Raw genomic sequence first — 8,109 nt, forward strand, 5'->3', positions numbered from 1 at the left:
ACACAGTTCAACCCCATAAATACAACAAACAATTGCTTATATTTTTTGGATTTTTTTTTCTTTTTTGTTAAAAAATAATAATAATTATTATTATTATAGAGTAGGATTTTTGCCACACAAAATTTGAGTTGTATCATTAACAAATTTTACTACTTTATTTACAAAAAAAAAATGTACCCCCTCTAATCACATTTATAAGTAAATACTATTTTTTCATGTTTATTGAATAACTGATGTATATATACTATAACATAATACAAATAAATCAATTATTTGATGCATCTAAAAAAAGAGTATTTGCTTATAAATGTGACAAGAGCGGTCCTCGTGAGCTTAGCTCAGTTGATATGGACAATGCATAAAATATGCAATGTCCGGGGTTCAAACCCTGACCACCACCAAAAAAAAAAAATGTGACAAGAGCGAGTACATTGTTAACCACTTTTGACACATGAATTTCAATAACCACTTTGACTTCTTCCTTAGCCATAAGAATGCAAAGCATTAACCACTTATTTTACATAGTTTCCAAAAGAGTTGCGTTATTTGAAGAACAACCATTTGTATGGAAACTTAATGGACAATCATAGGTTTACAAAGAAAATGATGTATTGACACAAAAACCAAAGCAGTAGAGAGAGCAAGTAAAAATATAATGTGAGTCTAAGGGAGAAAATTGTCACAAAAATTATTTAAAAATGGTTGTACAAATGTCATTTATCTTTCTAAAATAACCTAAGTACATAGATTTCAAAACTGGTTAATAGTGTACATTCTTTTCTCAATGAAGTAGTGTAATTGGTTAATGACATAACTAAATTTTTGTATTTCGAAAATCATTCCATATCTATACTATATACAAAGAAAATAGTCTCTTTTTTCCTTTTTGGACTGACTTTTTCTCTTTCTCAAATTACCCCCAACTTTAAATACAAACAACACATATAACAAATAGATAAGAGAAAAATTAAATATTAAAAAAAATGTGTAACAAACTCAGTCTTTATTGTCCACGATATATAGTTTTTTTTCTTCATTATCCTTTATTTTTTTAAAAAGATAATTGATGGGATTGGATTCAAAATATAAAAAAAAAAAGTGTAACAAACACGATATGAATATTTGTCAAATTTTTTTTCTTTATTCTTTTAAAAGTGTAACAAACTAGATCAAGAATATATAAGATTTTGGGCTGACTTTTTCATTATCTCAACTAGCGGAAAGACGGGCACTATCGTGCCCGTCTGTCCGCTCTTTCTACTGCGCTAACGCATGTGATTATTTTATTATGTTTGTTTGTATAATTTTGATTAAATTTTTTAAATTTTTAAACATTAATAAAAATTATTGATATATTGTCAAAGTTATATAACAATTATTTATGAACTCAACATATTTTAGTTTGTCTGCATATAAAATAAATAAAAAATAATGATCTTTTATTGTTTATTCTAATAGTAATTAGTAACATCATAACATAAATGTATAAATGACATTTTATGTAAAAGAAACATTGTTATGATTGCGATAAAAGAATGTCTTTAAAAACTTCATTTTTCGTAAAGTCTCCATCTTCTCCTTCTATTTTCTCTTCATTAATGAGAACTTTTGTTGAATTTTGAGAAACTTCTCTCGATAAAGCTACATATAATTGACTATGACTGAAAACATGTCGTGGAAGATAGATTCCGACATTAAGAATGATCTGCCCTTTCACATTAATTTTTGCTCACATTTGTTACTAATATTTTTTTAGAGGATTTAGAGTCCAATCTTTAACATAATATTTTGCTCACGTTTGTTACTAATATTTTTTTCCAGGGGATTTAAAGTTCAATCTTTAACATTATTTTTTGCTCACGTTTGTTACTGATATTTTTTTTTAGAGTATTTAAAGTTCAATCTTTAACATTATTTTTTTCTCACGTTTGTTACTAATATTTTTTTAGAGGATTTAAATTCCAATATTTAACATTATTTTTTGCTCACGTTTGTTACTAATCTTTTTTTAAAGGATTTAAAGTCCAATCTTTTCCATTATTTTTTACTCACGTTTGTTACAATTGATCAAAGACTAAGGATGAGTAATTTATATCCATAAAATAATATGGAATACTGTTTTTTGTGGGAGGGATATGAAAATACTTGACAATCTTTGTCGGTTGTATTGAGGGGAACAACACAGATGTACAACATAAAAGTGGCTGATAAAAAAGTAACATGAGTTGTTGTTTTGTGCTAGTTTTTTTGTGAGTTTGATCTTTGGTTAACAGAGTTACAAGAGGGTTAACAGTGACGATTAGTGACATGGATTACTAATCCACGTATTATTTTATAATTGGCTATTTGTATTTAAAATTAAGGGTATTTTTGGAAAGAAAAGTCCAACCCAAAGGTGTGCTTATAGATTAAAAAAAAAAAGCACACTATCATAGTTTGTATAAGCAATTATAAACCAGCAAAGTCAAATAATTCTTAAAATTAATCGTAAATAATTTGAATCATAATCACTTATAAACCAGCAAAGTCAAATAATCCATAAAATTAATCAACTTTGATTAGTTGTAACATGAAAGAAAAAATAAAACTTACAGGTTAATTCTGAATTCTGATGCAGAGGGCGGAGAGAGGTTGAGAAAAACTAAACAATGCAGGAACGAACTATGAACTGTGAGAACCCTACTTATTAATATTTTTAATATAGTGCTAACAAATCTTTTTCTAAAAGATTTTGAATCATAATATTTTGCTCACGTTTATTACTAATATTTTTATCAGAGGATTTAAAGTCCAATTTTTAACGTTATTTTTTTCTCATGTTTGTTACTAATTTTTTTTTGCTCACGTTTGTTACTAATCTTTTATTAGAGGATTTAAAGTCTAATATTTAACATTATTTTTGCTCATGTTTGTTACTAATATTTTTTTAGAGGATTTAAAGTCTAATCTTTAACAATATTTTTTGCTCACGTTTGTTACTAATCTTTTTTTAGATGATTTATTGTCCATTTAATATAGTGCTAACAAATCTTGCTTAGTCTAATCTTTAACATTATTTTTTGCTCAAATCTTTAACATTAATATTTGCTCAAATCTTTAACATTAATTATTATTTTTTGCTCAAATCTTTGACATTATTTTTTGCTCAAATCTTTTTTAGAAAATTTGCTCACGTTTGTTATTAATATTTTTATCAGAGGATTTAAAGTCCAATTTTTAACATTATTTTTTGCTTAGTTTGTTACTAATCTTTATTTTTGGTCACATTTGTTACTAATCTTTTATTAGAGGATTTAAAGTCTAATCTTTAACATTATTTTTTGCTCATGTTTGTTACTAATCTTTTTTTAGAGGATTTAAAGTCCAATCTTTAACAATATTTTTTGCTCACGTTTGTTACTAATTTTTTTAGAGGATTTATAGCCCAATCCTCATCGGCTATTATTTTTGTTTTAAAAAAAATTAAAAAAAATCATAGACTCGTGAGAAATAAAGCAGGAAAAAACATAAACTTTGGTTTATTTTTTTTCATAAGTGATTATTGTTCAATTTTGATTTTCTCAAATTCTGATTCATTCATTTTTCTAACAAAAAAAAGTAAAAACAAAGCTTGAATTGTAATATTGGCGGAAAGTAAATTGCTCGAAGGATAAAACAGAAAGATATTCAATTCATGAAGTGGACCTTAAAGATATTTCATTCAATGGTGCTTCAGAAGTATTAATCAAGTTCATGAGCCTTGGATCTTTCTAATTTTTTAGAGGTGATGAGATGTGATCAAAGGGTACTATGATAAATTCTGGATCGATTTGAATTCATGAGAAGAGACATAAAGAATGCAAATATAATTTTTAAACTTTTTGTAAGTTTGATCTGTTGTTAAAGGTGGTAAAAGAAAGTTAACGGTGACGATTAGTGACATTGATTATTAATCCACGTGTTATTTTATAATTGGCTATTTGTATTTAAAATTAAGGGTATTTTTGGAAAGAAAATTCCAACCCAAAAGTGTGCTGAAATGGGTCGTTTTCTTTATATATAGTATAGATTACCCTAAAACAATTTTTTCTATAATAATGATTGTTGTTGGTAACAATAAAATAATAAGAACTTAGATTATATTTTTTTGTTGTATAGTTGGTGTCATTGAAATAGATAAACAATGTTCGTTTGGTTTGTTTTTTTTGTTTTGTTGAAGGATGTTAGTTTGGTTTGTTATAAGTTGAAATTAACAATCATTTATATTTATACTTTCAATCAAAATCAAAATTTCATTGCAAAATAGTACCGTTCATAATTTTCAAAATTTATGCAATAAAAAGAGCGGAAAGACAAGCACGCGAATGCCCGTCTTTTACCTAGTAATAATAAAAAAAGTTTGTAGGAACTCCAATGGTGAGGTCTTAAACATTCAAGACTCGGTACCTATCAGATAAGCACGCGAGTGCCCGTCTTTTACCTAGTAATAATAAAAAAAGTTTGTAGGAACTCCAATGGTGAGGTCTTAAACATTTAAGACCCGGTACCTATCAGATACTCCATTGTGGAGAAAAAAATTGGGGGTCTTATAAGACTCAGGGTCTCACTTAAGACTCTCATTCTTAAGTGGGATCCACACTATTTTAATATTAAAAATTGATATATTATAATATAAAGTTATTGATAATTGATCGGTGGATCTCATTTAAGAATTTTGTGTTAGATGTTGGATAGGAGGAATTGAGTGCTTATTATGTACTACATTAAAAATTTATAAATAAATCATGTGTATACGTGAAACTCATTTAATAAGTATCCAAAAATGAGTATCTCCATTGTGGAATCAATTTAAAGAGACTACATCAAAATCATAAAAATCAAAATAAAATAACAAAACTAATATTTCTGTAATATAATTCCTAGTAGTCATTGTTAGTTCTTGTGCAACTTGCTTGTACAAAAATATCTAGGAATGGTGAAAGAGGATTTACACAACAAAATATGAGATTAACCCATATTAATATAGGTTAAAGCCTCTATATGTATTGTTGAAGCTATTAATATATATGATATAACAACTTCAATAATTTCAACATCCATGATCAATAGTAGTGGATTAAATTCTTACCAAAGCTTTGAAAATGTCATTATTGCATCTTGTGCAAGAGGTTGCAAATTGTATAGATGGTCCCTACCTGCCATTGGTCCAATAATTCAAGACCGTATAATTTAGAGTAAATGTTGCTTATACCAAATGAAACTGATGTCCTTCATTGTAACCTACCCTTAAATATCAACTCTCTTAGTAATAGAACCAAGCAACAATGGCGTCTCAACAATCCAATAACAAAATTCATGTAGTTTTTCTTCCATATCCATTTGCAGGCCATATGAACCCTATGATTGACACAGCAAGACTATTTGCAAAGCATGGTGTTAATGTTACCATCATCACTACACATGCCAATGCTTCAAGGTTCCAAAAATCCATAGACACTGACATCAGTTCAGGATACTCCATCAAAACTCAACTTATTCAGTTCCCTTCAGCTCAAGTTGGTCTCCCTGACGGTATTGAAAACACGAACGATGCCACTTCACTTGAAATTCTTGGTAAAATCACTCTTGGAGTAAGGATGCTCCAGGAATCTATTGAAGTTCTGTTTAAAGAACTTCAACCAGATTGTATAGTGACAGATATGAAGTATCCTTGGACTGTGGAATCAGCTGCAAAACTAAACATTCCAAGGATTTACTTTTGCAGCTCAAGCTACTTCTCCGAATGTGCAATTTACTTTGTTAGAAAATATAAACCCCATTATGATTTAGTTTCTGATACACAGGAATTTACAATTCCTTGTTTACCTCATACCATTGAGATGACCCGTCTGCAGCTTTGCGATTGGGAAAGGGAAAACAATCCGATGAAGGCCATTTTTGAACCAATGTATGAATCTGCGGAAAGAAGCTATGGGTCACTATACGACAGTTTTCATGAACTTGAAAGTGATTATGAGAAACTTTATAAAACTACAATCGGAATCAAATCATGGAGTGTCAGACCAGTTTCAGCTTGGGCTAACAAGGACGATGAAAGAAAGGCTAATAGGGGCACATGGAGAAAAGCTTAGGAAAACAGACAGAATTGCTAAATTGGCTTAACTCGAAGCAAAATGAGTCTGTATTGTATGTAAGTTTTGGTAGCTTTACTAGGTTTCCTCATGCTCAGCTTGTAGAAATTGCACATGGGCTTGAAAAGTCAGGTCATAATTTTATCTGGGTTATAAAAAAAGATGATAAAGATGAGGATGGAGAAGGTTTTTTGCAAGAATTTGAGGAAAGGATTAAAGAAAGCAACAAGGGCTATATCATATGGGACTGGGCACCGCAACTTCTGATATTGGACCACCCTGCAACAGGAGGAATTGTGACTCACTGTGGTTGGAACTCAACTCTCGAAAGCTTGAATGCTGGTTTGCCAATGATCACATGGCCCATTTTTGCTGAGCAATTTTACAATGAGAAGTTGCTTGTTGATGTTTTGAAGATAGGGGTCCCAGTTGGAGCAAAAGAAAACAAGTTATGGATTAACATTAGTGTAGAGGAAGTGGTGAGAAGGGAAGAGATAGAGAAGGCTGTGAAGATTTTGATGGGAAGTGACCAAGAGAGCAAAGAAATGAGGATGAGAGTAAAGAAACTTGGTGATGCTGCCAAGAGGACTATAGAGGAAGGTGGACACTCTTACAACAACTTGATTCAGTTGATTGATGAGCTGAAATCATTGAAGAAATGTAAAGAACTTGGTGAGAAATCAGATTAGATAATTCAAATCAAGGGTTAATGTTTGATGCTTTAGGAGATGTATCTGATGAAGGCTTTCAATAAGAAAAAACAACTTCCTTTTCTTGTGCATTGCAATGAGGATAAAGGAAGTTAGTTTTCAGTTTTTACTAGCCTTTTTCATATTAAGATAAGAAAAGATGTGATGATGAATTAAATTTTGTTGTCTACTATGGTTTGCTTAAATTTTGTTGTCTACTATGGTTTGCTGTATAATATTTATCATTTCATTGGTCATATTAATTTATCACCTAAGTATATGTATCCTTATTTATTAATTTTGTTAAGTCTGCAGCAATTTAAACTAATATTTTTGCGCTCATTTGCTGTATTAGGTTAGCAGTTATTTAACCTAACAAATTTCATCCAAAAATATGCATCGCACCAATTTCATTCCTATCCTCTTACCTTTTTTTTTGTACACTTATTTAATACTAAAGAATGCATCGCACCAATTTCATTCCTATCATGTTGGCTATATCCTTATTATTTATTAATTTTGTTAGGTCTGCAGCAATTTAACCTAATATTTTCCCGCTCATTTGCTGTATTAGGTTAGCAGTAATTTAACCTAACAAATTCCATCAAAAAAAAAATGCAGCGCACCAATTTCATTCATATCATGTTGGCTATATCCTTATTTACTAATTTTGTTAAGTTTGCAGCAATTTAACCTAATATTTTCCCGCTCATTTGCTGTATTAGGTTAGCAGTTATTTAACCTAACAAATTCCATCTAAAAAAATGCATCACACCAATTTCATTCCTATCCTCTTGCCTTTTTTTTTTGTACACTTATTTAATACTAAAAAAATGCATCGCACCAATTTCATTCATATCCTGTTGGCTATATCCTTATTTATTAATTTTGTTAGGTCTGCAACAATTTAACCTAATATTTTCCCGCTCATATGCTGTATTAGGTTAGCAGTAATTTAACCTAATAAATTCCATCTAAAAAAATGCATCGCACCAATTTCATTCCTATCCTCTTGCCTTTTTTTGTATACTTATTTAATACTAAAAAAATGCATCACACTAATTTCATTGCTATCCTGTTGGCTATATCCTTATCCTTATTTATTAATTTTGTTAGGTCTGCAGCAATTTAACCTAATATTTTCCCGCTCATTTGCTGTATTAGGTTTGCAGTAATTTAACCTAACAAATTTCATCTAAAAAATGCATCACACCAATTTCATTCATATCCTATTGACTATATCTTTATTTGTATGTCAATCCCTTTACAATAAACCTGTGCGGAGCACGGGTCAAATATCTAGTAAATGG

The 8,109-nt window shown here is 29.7% G+C and overlaps 1 pseudogene; it reads left to right on the top strand.

Annotated features, from left to right (window-relative positions):
• Positions 1–5,251: 5,251 nt before the first annotated feature.
• LOC146908206 (soyasapogenol B glucuronide galactosyltransferase pseudogene) lies at positions 5,252–6,992 on the top strand (annotated as a pseudogene).
• Positions 6,993–8,109: the final 1,117 nt, after the last annotated feature.

The sequence above is a fragment of the Medicago sativa genome, chromosome 7 (assembly GCF_051527215.1).
Source record: "Medicago sativa cultivar Bolivia chromosome 7, Bolivia_mono, whole genome shotgun sequence".
NCBI lineage: Eukaryota > Viridiplantae > Streptophyta > Magnoliopsida > Fabales > Fabaceae > Medicago > Medicago sativa.